Genomic DNA, 17,702 nt, shown 5'->3' with positions numbered 1-17,702 from the left:
TTAATCCTATTCATATTTGGCAGTTGTCAATATGGGGAAGTTCATGTTGCGTATATGTTACACGTAATACATGATCCAGACTGGGTCTAATAATGGAGGAGATAATGCCTTTGATGGAATGAATTGTGTACCCCGGTTTGGACGTGTTGTTGATCTTAGCCCACATTCTGGTGGGTGTGGATCCACTGAGAAAAGGGTCTCTTGAAGTTGGTACTTCAGTTAAGGTGTGGCCCCACTGAATCAGGTTGAGTTTTGATCTGGAAGACTGGAGTCCTTTACAAGCAGAATGAAATTCAGAAAGAGAGAAAGCCACGGGAGCAGAACCTGAAAGAGAAAGGAGAAGGCATCACCATTTGCATTGCCATGTGACAGAAAAGCCAAAGACCAAGGATGACTGGCAGCCAGTCCCAGAATGCCACAGTCTTTGGGGAGAAAGCCTCAACTTTTGGACTTCTCCTAGACTCAAAACCATGAGCCAGTAAATTCTCATTGTTTAAACCAACCCATTGTATGGTATCTGTTTTAGCAGCCCAGAAACTAAGACAATGCCCAAAAGGGCATTATTGGGACACAGAAAAAAATTGGAATATAGACTATAAGCTTTATATCAATGTTAAATTTCTTGAACTTGATAACTATACTTAAGGTGACATAAGTGATTATCATTGTTCTTAGGAAATATGCATGGAAGTAGTAAATGTTCATGGAACATGATATTTACACATGGAACATGATATTTACAACATGCTCTCAAATGTTTAGAAAATAGATAGATAGACACATAGACACATAGATAGAAGTAGGTAAGAAAGAATGGTACAGCAAATGTAGCAAAATGTTAAAAGCTGGTGGTTCTGGCTATCAGCATGGAGAATACATTGGAATCATCTTATAAACTTTGTATTATTTTTGCAACCATGATGTAAGTTTGAAATTATTTCCAAATAAAAAGTTTTAAAACAAAAATGGCAATTTGAGTCTAACCTCCTCTACAACAAGATCCCTTCTGAAATGACCCAGAGAAGATTAAAAGAAAAAGCCATGGGGGAAGGGACATAGTACTGAAATAACATTGGCGCCTAGGCAAGTGTGCCTTCCACACGGTAGAAAGCTCAGTGCTGTCATGTTCAACATGGAGCAGAGGGAGTAGATGAAGGTTAGACCCTGAGGGTGCTCTTGCAACTCCTCTTCCTGAGAGCAGTAGGAGTTACAGGAAGTAAGTGGCAGGACACTGTGAGATCTCTACTGAGTATCACTGGCCCCCGTTCAATTGTAAAATTTTGAAGGCCAGAGCAGGTGTCGCCTGCAGATTAGCTAAGAAAGCCTCCCAGGTGACTTGTCTTTGCTGCCGATCAGCAATATTTGAAGGCCCCGGGATAAACATCATGACTCCTTTAAGCAAAAATCATACAAGGGAGTAGACTTCATATGGTGGGCAGCAACTCAAGGAAGGAGATTGAAACAGACACAGCTGTGTCTAGCATGGAAGTCAGACAGAAAGAAAATTAAATTCGGAAAGTCATCACTTGGCATAGCAGCTTCCCTGGTGGTAGAGAAGAATGGTGCAGAAACAAAGATCCCCAAACTCCGCCCCAAGTCTGCCCTCGATTCCAACCTCCTCTCCATTCCTTATCTCTAAAGTGATCAGGTAAATTCATTTCAGTCAGGAAAATCTGCTCCCACTGCTTGCAGATGAATAGTAGGACTAGGTACACTTTTTCTTGTTTCTTATACGTAGAAGAGAATCCATGCGGATTATAAAAGAAAGTCTAGAGTTCAAAATACAGAGAGAGACAGTTTTTAAATAAACTTTAAATTTTGAAATAATTTCAAACTTATAGGACAGTTGCAAAAATAAAGCAAAACCCATACAGAGAATATCAACATACTCCCACACCCAAATACCCAGATCTATCAACTTTTAACATTTTGCCATATTTGCCATATCATTCTATCAAAACAGCCATTCATCTATCTATTATCTAAACTTTTGAAAGTAGGTTGTTTACATTATGCTCCTTGCATACTCAATGGTTTCAGGTACATTTTTTTAAGAACAAGAATCTCCACTTCTCTAACCATCTTAAGTACACTTATCAAGTCCAGGAAAATTAATATTGATATAAAGCTTACAGTCTGTTTTAATTTTCTGGCTGCTAAAACAAATGCCATGTAATGAGTCGGATTAAAGAATGGGAATTTATTTGAGGTTAGGAGGAGTCCAAAATCAAGGCATCATCAAGGTAATGCTTTCTCCCAGGAGATGTGACCTTCTGGGACTGACTGCCGGTGATCCTTGGTCCTTGGCTTTTTGTCACATGGCAATGTACATGGATGGTGGCCTCCCCTAGTCAGTTCTGTTGACTTTTAACTTCTGGCTGCTATCTCTGGCTTCTCTCTGTGGCCTTCCCTATAAGGCCTTTAGTAATAGGCTTAAGACCCATCCTGATTTCACATGGGCCACACCTCAAGTGAAGTAACCTTATCAAGAGGTCCTATTTACAGTGGGTTCACACCCACAGGAATGGTTTAAGTTTAAGAACATGTTTTTCTGAGGTACATAACTCCAAGCCATCAACACAATCCATATTCTAATTTTTTCAAATGTCCCAATAATGTCCTTTTGGGTATTTCTCCTTCCATTATTAGATCCAGTCCAGGATATTGCATTGCATTTACTTGTTTTTGTCTCTTTAAGTTCATTCTTTCCTTTTTTAAACTATGGAAACCTGTATACAACATGAATTTTCCCATCTCAACCAATCCCAAGCATAATATTCAGTGGGATTAACCACATTCACAATGTTGTGCTACCTTTACCACCATCCATTACCAGAACTTTCCTGTCCCCCCAAACAGAAACCCTACATCCATTATGTATTAACTCTCCGTTTTCCCTCCCCACCTCTGTAACCTGTAGTCTACTTTCTGTCTCTATAAATTTGCATATTCTAGCTATTTCCTATAAGTATAATCATCATGCAATATCTGTTTTTTTGTATCTGGCTTATTCCACTCAGCATGATGTCTTCAAAGTTCATCCATGTCATATATCAGAACTTCATTCCATTTTATGGCTGAATAATATCCATTGTATGTATATATCACATTTTCTTTATCCATTCATCCGCTGATAGATACTGGGTCTACCTTTCGGTTATTGTAAATAATGCTGCTGTGAACACTGGGGTACAAAAATCTGTTTGAATCCCTACTTTCAATTCTTTTGGGTGTATACTTAGAAGTGAGATTAATGGGTCATATGATAATTCTAGGCTTAACTTTTTAAGGACACAGTTGTTTTTAACAAAATTTTTAAATTTTGTTTTAAACAAAAGTTAATTGTAGGATATAGAAAACAGTGGACGAAAATCAGATTTGTGTGCTCATGAAAGCTCAAGAAAAGGGGGCTCAAATGATGAAAGGGGAGATAGACAAAGACAGGAATGAAATGGTGCCTCATAAGTAGGGCAAAAATTACAATATAGTTAAGAAAACTAAAACAGCAATAGCTGAATTAAACCTTTCATTAACAGCAATAGAGAGTAGAATGGACACTGAAAAAAAATGTCAAAATCGGTGATGCAAAAAAGAAATTTTAAAAAGTGCCATGAGATGAGGAAAAAAGACAAAATGATTAAAATGATGAGCAAAAACCTGTGGGATACAAAGAACAGATGATACAGAAAATGTAAATAAGAGATGTTCCTGGGGGAATAAAAAATTAAATGAAACCAAAGCAATAATTAAAATTATAAAAGAAGAAAACTTTCCTGAGCTAATGTTTCTATAAGGAGTAAGGTCAGTTGCCTGTAAGTGAAATGCAACACTAAATATCAAGGGAGACTGAGAAATACAGTTTTTATTACAAGCTGCTCTGTGTCCAGGTGAACAATCAAGAAATATATTACTAAGAAGGAAAATATGGATTTAGGGAGACCCACTACTACCAGCCTCTGCCATAACTGAATAAAAATGTATGTTTGCAGATCAAAAGATCTCACTGAGTACCAAGCAAAATTACCATTGTTGAAGTTCAAGAAAAACAAAATAATTTTACAGTTATCTAGGCAGAAAAAAATCAGATTACCTACACAGGAAGAAAAATCTGGCTAGCCTCAGATAACCCTATAATATTAAACATTAGATGACAGTAGAGAAACAACTATAGTTTTGCAGGCAAAATGTTGGGAGTGAAGAATTCTATGCTCATCCAATTTCCCATTCATGTCTGGGGGAAATATAAAAGACTCCCAAGACATGTCACTCACTTCCTGAAAAAAGTACCAACTGAGGGATGAATCAAAATAAGGAATGGGAAAGTTCTGACAAAATGAAAATCATGGTGAGTATTAAAATCAGTTAAACATAGAATTAAATCTAAATGATTTTTCAAGTATGGTTGTAAAATAGTTTTTGAATATAAGAAATATTCTTTAAAAAGAAAATAACAATGTTAAAAAATAATACCTGGTATGGGTTTGTCAAAATTCAGTGAAAGTACAGTTAAGATTTGAACATTTAACTGTATATAAATTTTACCTCAAAGGGTAAAAAAACTGTAAGCAATTACTGAACTCTAGCTATTGATATTCATACTGAAGTTCTTAGGAAGAAGTGTACTGGTGTCTGCAATTTACTTTTAATTGCTTTTTTTAAATAAAAGATGGATCGATTGATGGGTAGATATGGGATAAAGTAAGTATAGTAACATGGCAATGGTGGAAACTGCGTAGTAGGTACATGAGTTTCACTGTAAAATTCTTTCAATTTTTCTGTATATTTGAAAATTTTCATAAAATAAAATATCAGAAAAAAAAGTAATACCAGAGTCTAAAATCCCAGATTAAATAGATAAAACAGGATAATGAGTGAAATAGGAAAGGAGTGGAAAATAAAAGTGTGCCAATTTCTTAACCTTACTTAGGAGACAGTCAATAGACACCATTTTTAAAAATCAATAATTAGGAAAATACAGGTTCATATATTTTTAAAACTTTCAAGGCAATCCAAATAGAATTTAAAAATAGGACATATACCTTCTATGTCACTAGTGAAAACAAATACAAGCAACATAGCAAAAAATAAGTAAAGAACAAAAACTGTTGGTAAAAGACAACAGAAAAGATAAGCAATTTGACTGAAGTAAACACTAACATAACTGTGACAATAAATGTAAATACCTTAAAGTCAATATTAAAAACTAAACCTATCAATAGACTGTCCCAAGATATATACCTAAAACAAGAAGAGAAAAGGGTCAGAAAAAAGAAAGATAAATTAGCAAACACAATGCACACATAAACACACAATCAGGAAAGAAATCAGGATCCAATATTTTTTATCAAAATAGAATTTAAAGCAAAAAACTTTAAGTGAAATTTAGATAAACATTGACAAAGCAAACAACTCATTAAAAAAAACTTAACTGTCATGAACCTTTATGTGCCGCATAATGTAGAATAAAATATATAAAGCAAGAGTCCTTAGAAATTCAGGAAAAATTAATAGAAATGTAATAGTAATGAGAGACTCTAAGACACTGTCTTTGATAGCTCAGAGAGGTAATACACGTATGTTCCGGTTTGCTAAAGCTGCCATTATGCAAAATACCAGAAATAAATTGGCTTTTATAAAGAGGGTTAAGTTACAAATTTACAGTCTTAAGGTCATAAAAGTGTCCAAACTAAGGCATCAACAATAGAGTACCTTCACTGAAGAATGGCCGATGGCATCCAGAAAACCTCTGTTTGCTGGGAAGGCACATAGCTAGCATCTGCTTTCCCTTGCTCCTGGGTTCTGGTTTAAAAATGGCTTTCTCCAAAATGTCTCTGGGCCTTGTCTTTCTTAGCTTCTCCAGAGCAAACTCTGGGCTAGCCTCTCCAAACATCTCCAAGCATCTCTAACTGTCACCTCCCAAGGGTCTCTCCAAACGTCTCTCTCAGCTGCAGCCCTGAGCTCCTTCAATCTGAGTTCTTATAGGGCTCCAGTGATTTAATTAAGACCCACACTGAATGGCCGGGGTAACAGCTCCATGGAAATAATCTAATCAAAGATATTACCTACAGTTGGATGAGTTACATTTACATGGAAACAATCAAGAGGTCACACCCTAATCAAAAAGATTAATCAATATGCCCCCACAAGATTTCATTAAAGAATATGACTTTTTCTGGGGGACATAATATATATAAACAGGCACAACATACAATAATATAATAGGAAAGAAGCAAATTTGCAAATTTGATCAGGACGATCACTTTGCTCATTCTAGAGGCCATATTTTTCTTAATGAGAGCATAACCATATGTACCAGTTTGTATATATTATGTCCCCCAGAGAAAGCCACATTCTTTAATGCAAACTTGTGGGGGCAGATTTATTAATCTTTCTGATTAGGGTGTGACCTTTTGATTGAGTGTTTCCATGGAAATGTAACTCAATCAACTGTGAGCTAGACCTTTGATTAAATTATCTCCATGGAGATATGGGCCCCGCCTATTCAGGGTGGGTCTTAATTAAATCGCTGGAGTCCTATAAGAGAGGGATATTTTGGAGAGCAGCTGAGAGAGACATTTTGGAGGCCATTGAAAGCTGATGCTTGAAGACGTGGACAGAAGGATGTTTGAAGATGCTAAATTAAGAGATGCTAGCCCAGCATTTGCTCCAGAGAAACTAAGAGAGGACCCCCAGATGGTTAGATGCACAGGAGGTGAAGTGGCTAAGAGAGACAAGCCCAGAGACATTTTGGAGAAAGCCATTTTGAAACACAACCCGAGAAGAGCAGATGCCAGCCATGTGCCTTCCCAGCTGACAGAGGTGTTCCGGGCACCATCAGTCATTCTTCAGTGAAGGTATCTTTTTGTTGATGCCTTAGTTTGGACACTTTTATGGCCTTAGGACTATAACTTTGTAACCAAATAAACCCCCTTTATAAAAGCCAATCCATTTCTGCTGTTTCGTGTAACAGCAGCATTAGCAAACCAGAACACTATATGTGACCTTGTTGGCATCTACATACCATCAGTTTACACTTGGCTTATGCTGTCTACAAACCACATTTGCATGACTGCTGCTAACAAACCACTCCCCTTATGCATGAGATTTTAAACCTATAGCTATATTGTGAGCTATAAAACCCAGAGAGGTATCATCATTGATTCAGAGAAGAAAGAAATAGAATGGGTTATAAGAAATGGAAAAAATTTCTTGGGAATTAGACTCTAAGATATTTCAAAGCAGTAAAAGATCAGATGATAGAATGAAGAGGTTTGGAATCCTCCAAGCTTTCATTTGCCAAGGCTGGTTAATGCAAACAGAAATGAGATAGATGGGAAGAACAGTAAGTTTAGGGGAAAGTTGATAGATATACGTGAGGACACGTTGTTGAATTTGCAGTAACGACAAGACAGTCCAGTGGAGATGTTTTGCAGGTCACTGGAAAAGTAGAACAGGTCTGGGTTGGCAATGTGGATTGGAGAGAGACCGACAAAGTGAGTTCAAGCCACGTAATCCAAGTTGTGTAGGGAGTCAGTGAGAGGATATAGGATTAGCAAAGCCTGCTAAAGCCAGATGATGAAGACACTGGAAGCCAGCAGAGAAGTCCAGGCATGAGGTGGTAGGCAATGTGAAGCCAGAAAAGGTTTTGGTTCAGGAAAGTCCCTCTAATTATTAGGAAATTCTCAGATTGAGCCCAGTTTTGCCTCCCCAAGAGTGTGTCAGCTGACCCTTCTGCCCTATGGGATAGTAACACAGAAGGCATCTGCTCTCTCTTCCACATGACAAGGAGAAAAGCAGAAACAACACGAGGCCTTAATGCAGTTCACAGGAAGGCAGGAAAAGCCTTTTTGGAAGGCACAATGCACTCTGAGAAAACCACATTAATCATCAGTGCAGGAAACTGGAACATTCTACAAAACCATTGCTATGTACTCAATATTTACACAAAATCTGGAGGTTGACGGTCTTGTTATTACAAGGAAGGAAAACGCAAAAAACTGCCAGAAGAAGAAGCCTGGTTACTACGTAGACTCACCAAATTCGTATGTTAAGAGACAGTGTCTGGAAACATTTGCATACACTTTACAATTCCCTTATGACTCTGCCCATTTTGAAGGTGAACAAACTTGCACCCAAGAGTAAAGGAGCCTGCTCAATGTCATAAACGAGTATCAAAGCTAAGAGCTAAATGCCAGTCTGTCCCTGTGACCTAGCCACATAATCCAACCAAAGCAGTCTAGACAAAGGAGGAAAAGGAGAAAATTAGCTGTGCCATGTAGAGAGACACGAACTCAATGTAAGTCTCAATCTGGTTCTGTTCCTTAGAAAGAATACATTCCCCGGTGATGGAGGAACCAGCATATCGGCAGCCAGATTTGGTTGAAGTCATTGGGACCCTCTCTACAAAGTTTCTCAAAATAGAGTGTGCAAGATGCCTGCATGGGAATCACCCAGGGACTTATTTACAAGTATATTTACAGGTCTAATGGGGTTAGCAAGCCCAGACTTCTTGGATCAGAATCTTAGGGTAGGGCCCTGGAACCTGAATTTTTAACCTGCCTCCCCTGTGGATTTTATGAGCCACTTACTCTACATTCTTGATCAAACAGCATGTGAGGTGTGAATTCAAATCTTGTCCCTAAGCCAGGGGGAATGGACCTGTGTTCAGACCAGGCAGGAAGCACGGAGCTCACCATCCTGCCACCAGTCCCGCATGCTCTCTCGGTCCCTCCTGAATGCCCGGCCCGGCCCAGCCCAAAATTAGCTCTCCTAAAGGACATCCCTCTGCTGTTTCCATTTCTAAAACCTGTCATAAAAGCAGCTCCTCTCTCTCAATGAGGTAATTGGTGCCATAATACCCATTAGGGAGGTGCCCCGGTGTGCAGCTCAGTTAAGAAAGGTGTATTAAATGATATACATTCCTTTTTTTCAGCTGAAGCAGTAGTACTAGACTTTGCTAAGTGTTAAAATGTTGATAATGAGCCAGAGTATGGGGCTCATTTAATTCTAGACTGTGACTTTCTAGCTAATTGATGCTTTGATCTTCCTCATCCCATGGTTCTTCATTTTTTTTTTCTTCCCCAAACACTAGCAACAAAAAGAAAGGAAAAATTTCATCATATGGCAAAAGGGAAAATCTATATAAAGACTGATTCCAAATCAGAATGCCAGACTAAAGTTCCAGGGGGAATAGGACTCCCTATGTTCAGAGCTGACCTTGTAGTTTCATTCCAGGCTTCTGCTGGACCTAGAGGCCTAGCAAGGTCCAGTGTGCTCAGCCTCGTTGCATTTCCCTATCCTGAAATCTGCTACTCTCTGGTGGAGCCTCAGGGAGGTCCGAGTTGGGATCATCTAGCATTATTACTAAAATTGTGGTCCATGGACCAGCATCACCTGGAAGCTCACTGGAAATGTGGAATCCCACGTACCATGCCAAACCTATGAATCAGAATCAGGATTTTAACAAGATCCCCAAGTAATTCTTATGCAATTTGAAATTTGAGAAACACTGGGGTAGAGCCTTCCAGAATGAATTAAAACTTTCCAGGCCTCCCTGAGATCTACTTACTAGAAGCCAGCCCATGCCCACCCTAGTGGTAGCATTTCTCTTGTCTTAAATGTGGGACTGTTTTAATGGGAGGAAAAAAAAATTTTTTAAGATGGGGGAACCTTAAGAGAAATAGAAAAGGCCAAGAAAAGATTTCTGGACTTGGGAAGTTCAAAACACCATATTTCATTTTGCTCTTACAACCGCAGATCTCTCCTGCTTCACACCCAAGGGCTGCAGCTCTACCTCTGCCAAGCCACAACTAAATGAAAAGCCAGAAGAAAAACACTCTTTCAGACACAGGAGAGCCAAGAACTCCAATACACAGACCAACCTTCTAACCTCATAGAATGACCGCGTGTAGGAGCTGGGCCTTAGAAGTCATTTCCCAGCCCCTTCATCCTACAGAACAAGGAATGGAGGGCCTCAGGAGCCAAGTAATCTGTTCAAGCAGCCCATGCCCAGTAGAGGCAGAGCAGGCTGGGATTGGGCCAAGGTCCAAACTTGGGTTCTCCTTCTGTCACACCAGGAAACCTCAAGAAATGTGTGCAAGGACTACCATGAGGTGGGTGTGCAGAAGCCACTTCACAAATGTGCACAGCATGAAACCATATTCTTCTAAAGCAAATGTAACACTATACAGTTGTGACTACAGTGTAGACAGGTTATTCCAAAGAACTGGGTTTGGCTATTTGTCTCCAGATTACAAATCATTGGAATATTATGCAGAAAGTGAGAACCAACCCAAGCCTTTCTCAAAATCTTGGACTGAACTCAGCACTTCAGATTAGGAAATGGAGCCAACCCTTTTCTTTTTATTCTCTTTCCGTAACAAGCTGCTTCATTTCACCTTGTGCACTTGCCCATTCAAAACCTCATCAGTGTGAGAAGACTGGTACCACCATCACAGCTGAAGTATCTCCACAGCCGACTGATGGTTTGGTTGAAAGGTCCAACATGACCTTTTATTTTATTATTTTTTTAATGCACTTGTATTGAGATATATTCACACACCATATAATCGTGACCATTTAATTTTACTTCAAAAAACACAGCTCAACTCAGGAACCAAATCAGAATAACATAAATGCCCCTGGAACCCCAAAATCCCAACCAGCAACACCATAACCTAACAGGCCCCAAGGACCTCAGATCCAAAATGACCAAGTAAATGCCAGTGGGAAAACCCACACAAGAAAACCTCCCATTAGGAGGTTGCACCATAAAATCTAGTTGGATAAATCTCCAATCTTGCCCCTTTCCCTGTTATGCCCAGAAGTCAAACCACCTTCTAATCCAAACAGGTCCCTCTGTAGTAAATATATATATGGCCTCATGCTCATCCCGTCCATGACAGTGAAGTTTCCATCGAGGGCTCCTGGAATCGCCTGTGTTTTTTGGCCTTTCTTTTGGTCCTGAGCACTCTGACATTTTCCTAAAATGAAGAAAAGGGGAAAAAAGGAGGAACAAATGAAGCTTCCCCCGCAGTGATGTGAGTGACTGCTATGTTTCCATGGTTCGTTTTCCACTGTTCTCCATGACCCCTGCAGATTCCCCTTATGAGTTAGTGTCCCGGAATGTCTCTTTATTAGGTGTCTGGAGAAGTAAAGTTGTCCTGATGCCAGCGCCCCCACACTGAGGACTTTATTAGTTTTTTAATTTTCTGTCTGGGTGCTCCTGCTGCATCAAACTTTCCACAGCTGTTAGGAGCTATTAAGTAAGTAGCCTCCTCGGGCCCTTTCCCCACCCCCACCTCCTTAATAACATGAGAAATTTCTGGACATGCTACACGGAGCCTTTAAAATAAAGATACTTTGTCTTTCTGGTGAGAAATTGTTGGGGGTCTGGGTGGGGAGGGGATGTTCTGCCACAAGAAAGGCTCCTTGTCCTGCCAGCCCCTTGGCTTAGAGTCGGGCTGCTCAGGCCATGTGGGAAACTGGCTGGGGGGACAGAAGTGAGAGCCCCCTCTTTCAGCCACTCTACCCCGCGTGTGGGGGACCAGGAGAAGCTCTGACTGTTTTTCAACAGACTTGGATTCCGGCCCAGAGCTGGATGCCCGGCTCAAAGTGTTCCCTCCTGAGTGGACATTATAAGACCTGCAGTGAAGAATAAAACAGAACGACTTGCAAACGTTCTTTTTGTAGGCACACAGCTGTGGTTCTGTACCACAGCCCAGGACCACAGCTCACGGCTCCCCTGAGAGGGAAATGCCAGCCCTACCTATCTCCTGCCCCCTCCCTGACAGTGTCCCCGAGATGCCTCAGGCTGACTGGATGAGGACTCCGCCTTTCACTGGACTCCCGTGTTGCAAATCCTAATATGGGAATCTGGAATCTGAAGGCATTCCTGTAGCATTCAAAAAAAAAAAAAAGATGGGCTCCTTTTAATATATTCTGAGTGTGCACACACACACACGCACACACACAGAAACCAGTGTATGACTAGACCAACGTGGCCCTTTCCCATATGAGTGAGACAGGTGAAGCCTGGAGCACCAGTGGATTTGGAAGGTTATCAAACCACTGGGCCTGGGAAGGAGACTAAGGGGCTGCTGAGTCCAGAGAATTCTTAGCGTCCCTCCTGGCTCCTGCCTGCCCTGCAATTTGCTTTCCAGGGGCTGCCTTTAAGCCTCCTTTTGAGGGGACCTTATTTGCAGGGTGAATGTGAAAGCCTAGAGAGAAGAAAACCCTTTGGTGATGCCCGCCTAGAGAACAATTTTGCCTCTCAGAGCAAGTTGGAATTTGGGGTTAATCCCTCTGTGGAAACACTGGGTTGAAAGCCTGGAGGAGGTCAGGGGTCTGATTACGGCTTCTGTTTACATATAAACTTCCTGGTCCGAGGAGACAATAGGAGGTGTGGGGGGAGGGAGAGGGGAAGAAAAGAAAGAAAAGGAGAATTTTTTTTTTTTTAATTAAATGGCCTTCTCTCTTAAAATAAGAGAGTAAAATAAGGTGAAGCTTGTAGAATCAAGGTTTATTTTAATGGTATGTACAAATATTTATTTTAAAATTTTCAGTCAGGATTTACGAAATGAAACTGAAGCACCTTTTGAAATAAAATACTGACATATATTTGTGTGCATAGATATATTAAAAACAAAAGGGGAAAAAAGAAAACTTGTCAGCCGTCTCCTGAGAACCAAAGGGACACTCAGACAAGCAAACCAGTCAACGTGCTTTGGTTTGGTTTTGTTGTATTTTTGAGGATGGGTTCAGATTTTATTTCTTTTTCTTTTTTCCCCCATGAAAGAAAATCATAATGAAGACTCTACAAAAGGCAGTATTTGTGGTATTTTAAGGCCAATTTTAAACTGCAAAACACACACACACACGTGTGCACACACAAAAAGCTTAAACTGCATACTTTCAAAAGAATTAAGAGAAAAAAATTTTTTCTTCACATGCTCAAAAGAAGGGAAAGCAAAATCATGGAGTTGCTTGGGTTGGGCAAAGTGGAGGAGCTGTGCAAGGAAAAAAATGCAGGATTATTATAGAGGAAGAGGTGGTTAATTTTTAAGATCTGTAACTTGAGCAATTAAAAAAAAGAATTAATTCTAAAAGGCAAAATAGTTACTTCCTTTTTTTGAGTAAAAGATAGGTTGTTAAGAGTCCATCCACAATCCCTAAAAACTTTAAACAAAATATCCATAATGTGGAAACCCTATTGCTTAAGACATTTAAAACCAGATAAGATTCAGGCGAGTAGAGTTTATATCCACAAACAGCCCATAAATCAGGGAACGGGCAGGCAAATGCATACTTGATCGCTAGTTTTCTTCTGTGTCTCTACCTAGTGAGATTTTTGTGAGCTTTTGCAAATATTAATTAAAGATGTTTCTCACTGTTTACTCATGTCAAATAAAAAGTGCACCACTCCTTCAATAAATCCTCTTCTTTCCGCTTGGAGTTTCCAACCAAGAATTTTGGAAAGTCAAACTCTACATTTTGAAAATGAATTTGTGTATAGAAAAGGATAAAAGTTTAAATCAAATCCTTATAGGCTACTCTTTATCCAGTCAAGAAAATTTCTAATTTTTTCATTTTTCTCAATACATTCCGGGACTGGTGATCTCCCTAATTTATTATCCACTTGGTTCCTGCCTCGGCCTCTTGACCTTTCTCCTCTTTTATTTCTCTCATCTTGTAAATAGGATGGTTTCCTGATATTTTCTAACAGAAATTCCTTCAAAGCTTCTGACAGCAGGAAGGTGACTGGTTCAGTAACAGAAATAAAAGGAGACAAGGGAATGAGGAGAAAATGCCACAGACAAACAATTCAGCAACAGACCAAAAGGCACAGAGCTCCAAAGTTGAGTTGCTGAGGAGGTTTGGAAAGGCCTGAATTTGAGGATAGACCCAACACAAAAGGTCTGCATTTCTTAGGGACACTGATTTTGTCAGGCCCCCTGCAGAATTACTTTTAAGAAAGGTGAAGCAGACAGCCAGGCTGACTATGGTGGCTGAATAAGGGGAAGAGAATTCGGGGCTCACTGGCAAATATCAAAGGTTGTCAAAGTGGTGAGTCAAAGGTGACAGCAGACTGTTATGGGCAGGGGTGAAACATAACAATGAGCTGCCCTTTGGGTTTCAAAATGCCAAGTGGTATCTGCAGTAGACGATTGTTAGGGTCATCATATAACTCCCAACCTCCCCCGCCCCAAGCCAGGCCACTTTTGAGAGGAAAAAAGAGGAGGCTATTAATAATTACACTGGGACAAGCCATGCAAACCAGACTGCCCCAGGCAAATCAGGAAATATGCTGATCCTAATTATGAATCACCCCAAAGTCTTGGAGATAAGGTTTAGCTGTCCCCAGAATCTACTCCAGACCAGGCTGAATCCCAGGCTATGTCTCCTCATCTCTTCTGAGCCCCGAGCTGATCTGCCTTTTCCCCAGTGGAAAAGCCTCCACAATGGAAATGAGCGGGGTGTGAGGAAGTTCCTTGGTCAAATGAGTGTGGGGAATAGACTAAACCTACTCTTTCCCCCTCTTGGAGATTAAGTGTATTATTAGCATATTAAAGGCTTTGAGAAGGCTTGCAATAAATTAAGCTACTTGGCACTGTTCAACCTAGAGTTTTTCTAAAGGTATTTGACCATGAGCTCTTATGTCCTGCTGAACATCTAGAACATCCAGCCAAACACTGCTCTAAAGCTATAGAGGCAAAATCCATATAGAAGGGCTGGGTTTCAGGCATCCTTCTCTGGGAAGTGGAAGCTGGCAATGTATTGGGGAGCTTCCAGTCTTAAAGATGACACTAGCAGATGTTCTCTGGGTAAGATGATACAGGAACCTACCAAGATGCAGCCTAAAGGCCTGCAGAAACATGCCTGAAGCCATCCCACACTGTAAGCAGGAAGCCTTCGAGTATTTATAAGTAAGCCTGCCTAGCACATTTTGATCTAGTTCCTCAAACAAGACAGAAACAAGAAGTGCATTTGATGTTAAGCAAATAGGAAGCCTGACCAAAACTCAGCTGAGACACAGAGAACCTCTGTCTCCATATAAGCATTTCCTCCACTGGGGACCTGAGGCTCCACCTCCTCCATCCTGCCATTTCACTGGCATGCAAATTCTGGGGTGATGCATTCCCAGTCAAAACTGCTGTAAACAACCGTGAGGGATAAGATCTTGGAAGGGAGGAGATGGGAGACCACAGAGACCAGGCAGAGGCGGCATGGACAGATGAAGCCTGTGTCACTGGGTGGGGTGGGACAGTGTGGAAATGTGGTCCACGAGACAGGTACTGCTAGTTTCCTGGATGCTGCAAAGTTCTCACCTGGATTATCACAAGATCCTCCAAAGGCATTTCTCTGTGACTACTCTGGCTATTCCTGCCCTCTGCTTTGCAGCTGGAGGGAATTTCCTGAAGCACAAACTCATTCAGGTCCTTCAGAGCATCTCGCAGTGAGATGATGGATCCATCAGATGTAGGAAAGTCCTATAGGAGGGTCATGTGACATAAGAGAGAGCACAAGAAAGGAGAGAGAGATCAATGGTTCCCATCAATGCAATCCAAACTTCCTCACATGGTATCTGTTCTAGTTTGCTAATGCTGCCGAAATGCAAAACATCAGAAATGGATTGGCTTTTATAAAGGGGGTTTATTTGGTTACAAAGTTATAGTCTGAAGGCCACAGAGTGTCCAACATAAGACATCAACAATCAGGTACCTTCACTGGAGGATGGCCAATAGCTTCCAGAAAACCTGTTAGCTGGGAAGGCACATGGCTGGCATCTGCTCCAAGTTCTGGTTTCAAAATGGCTTTCTCCCAGGACGTTCGTCTCTAGGCTGCAGGTCCTCTTCAAAATGTCATTCTCAGTTGCTCTTGGGGCGTTTGTCCTGTCTTAGCTTCTCCAGAGCACGAGTCTGCTTTCAACGGCCATCTTCAAACTCTCTCTCATCTGCAGCTCCAGTGCTTTCTTCCAAGTGTCCCTCTTGGCTGTAGCAAGCTCGCTCCTTCTGTCCGAGCTTATATAGTGCTCCAGTAAACTAATCAAGGCCCATGCTGAATGGGTGTGGCCACACCTCCACGGAAACTATCCAATCAGAATCATCACCCACAGTTGGGTGGGTTGCATCTCCATGGAAACATTCAATTACAATCTAATCAACACTGATAACTCTGCCCACACAAAATTACATCAAAAATAATGGTGTTTTGGGGGACATAATACATTCAAACCAGCACACTATCCAAGGCCCTTCCCAGTCTCTCCTTCCCCTTCACTACCTCTACTTATAGCAGCTGCTTTTTGATTTCTAAACACACCACTATTCTGATAATCCCTTGCTCTTCCTAACGCTGTTCTTTTTGTCCATAATATCCTTGTCTTCCTAGCAAACCCGCTCATGTGATTTAAGGCAAATTGTGGTTTCACCTTTCAAGCTGGAAAGACTTCACCGCCACCATGCAGAATCCAAGCCTTCCTCCTTGGTATCCCAGAGCACCCTGGTTAGCATAACCGTAGTCCCCTTGACTGGACTCTGCCCTTTGCCCAGAGCAGACAGGACAGAAAGCTGCCCTTTGTCCTCAGTGATTGCCCAACGCCTGTCATATAGTCAATGCCCAGTTAATGTTGAATTCACAGAACAAGAAACAGCCTTCCATGGCTTCACAGTCAAGATTCACAGTTTCCCTCAGGCTTCGGCATTTTGTATTTGAAAATTTGAGGCACCAGAAAAATGTCTTTTTGTTAGAGTCTGAAGAGAATGGTCAAAATAATTAAAACATGCAAATAATCCAGGACTTAATAACCTTGGCAGAGTAAAAAGATGTTGGCTGGAGTTTACTACCCTGTCAATTCCCAAGAGAAATGGTAGTGAAATTCCATGGCTAAAGCCATTTCAAAGGCAAGAAAATCTCACACACTTCCACGCCCCTCCAACATCCATGACCTCCATGAGTTCCCCCGGAAGCAGGTATAAACACTGGGACGGGCAGGCATCTTCAGGTCATAGAGCAGGGATTTGTAAGAAGGAAGAAGTACAGGGTGTGGGAAGAGGGCAAGGACTAAAGTAAGAAAAAAGGAAATCAAGGAGAATCACAGGATCTGGAAGGTGAGAAGAAGACCAGAAGATTTGACAATAAAAACACAGAGCTGCAAGAAACCCCCAAAGTCCTTGTCAGAGAGGAAGGATACAGTTCAAGAAAGTGCATATGCCTAAACAGCAAGAATACAGAGGCTTGAGGTGGGAAGCAGCTGACCACTTAGGATGTTATGCTGAATAAGCAAGTCTGTATTTTTACAGCTCTCAGTTAATTTCCAAGACTAATAGAAATATTCTTAAAACATTCCACATCTGTCTCAAGGTAGAAGTTAATCGTTCTGAACAAATCCACACATTCTTGTGCCAAGAGTGACACACTGAAAATGAAAAGGGAACAGGAAACATGGAAAAGGGAACAAGTCAAAAATCAGAATGGCAAATGTGGGCCATCCACCCTTCCCAGCAAAACCAGAGGGGAGTGAAACTTTACCACACCTCAGAGTCTCATTACTTTGGAGGAAGATCCAGCACAACAGTCCTAACAGATATTTTCAACGTAGAGGAGGCTCTGGGAGCACTGAGTAATGGTCAAGGTAGGTAACTGCAAAATAAGATCGCAGCTTCTAGAGGACCTGGGGAATCTAGGTCAACCTCTGTTTCAGT

The 17,702-nt window shown here is 40.9% G+C and overlaps 1 long non-coding RNA gene across 2 annotated transcripts; it reads right to left on the bottom strand.

Annotated features, from left to right (window-relative positions):
- Positions 1-272: 272 nt before the first annotated feature.
- Positions 273-16,692, bottom strand: LOC119539771. Of its 2 annotated transcripts, XR_005217947.1 has the most exons (4): positions 16,430-16,692; positions 15,327-15,488; positions 10,836-10,982; positions 273-324 (listed from the first exon to the last, which is right to left on the bottom strand). It is a non-coding gene; the product is annotated as an uncharacterized LOC119539771 (long non-coding RNA). The 2 variants fall into 2 exon arrangements; XR_005217935.1 differs by lacking the exon at positions 273-324 and having other exon boundaries at positions 10,643-10,982.
- Positions 16,693-17,702: the final 1,010 nt, after the last annotated feature.

The sequence above is a fragment of the Choloepus didactylus genome, chromosome 1, assembly GCF_015220235.1.
Source record: "Choloepus didactylus isolate mChoDid1 chromosome 1, mChoDid1.pri, whole genome shotgun sequence".
Lineage (NCBI taxonomy): Eukaryota > Metazoa > Chordata > Mammalia > Pilosa > Megalonychidae > Choloepus > Choloepus didactylus.
Note: the sequence above shows the minus strand (reverse complement) of the source record. Positions and strands in the feature narration are given on the sequence as shown.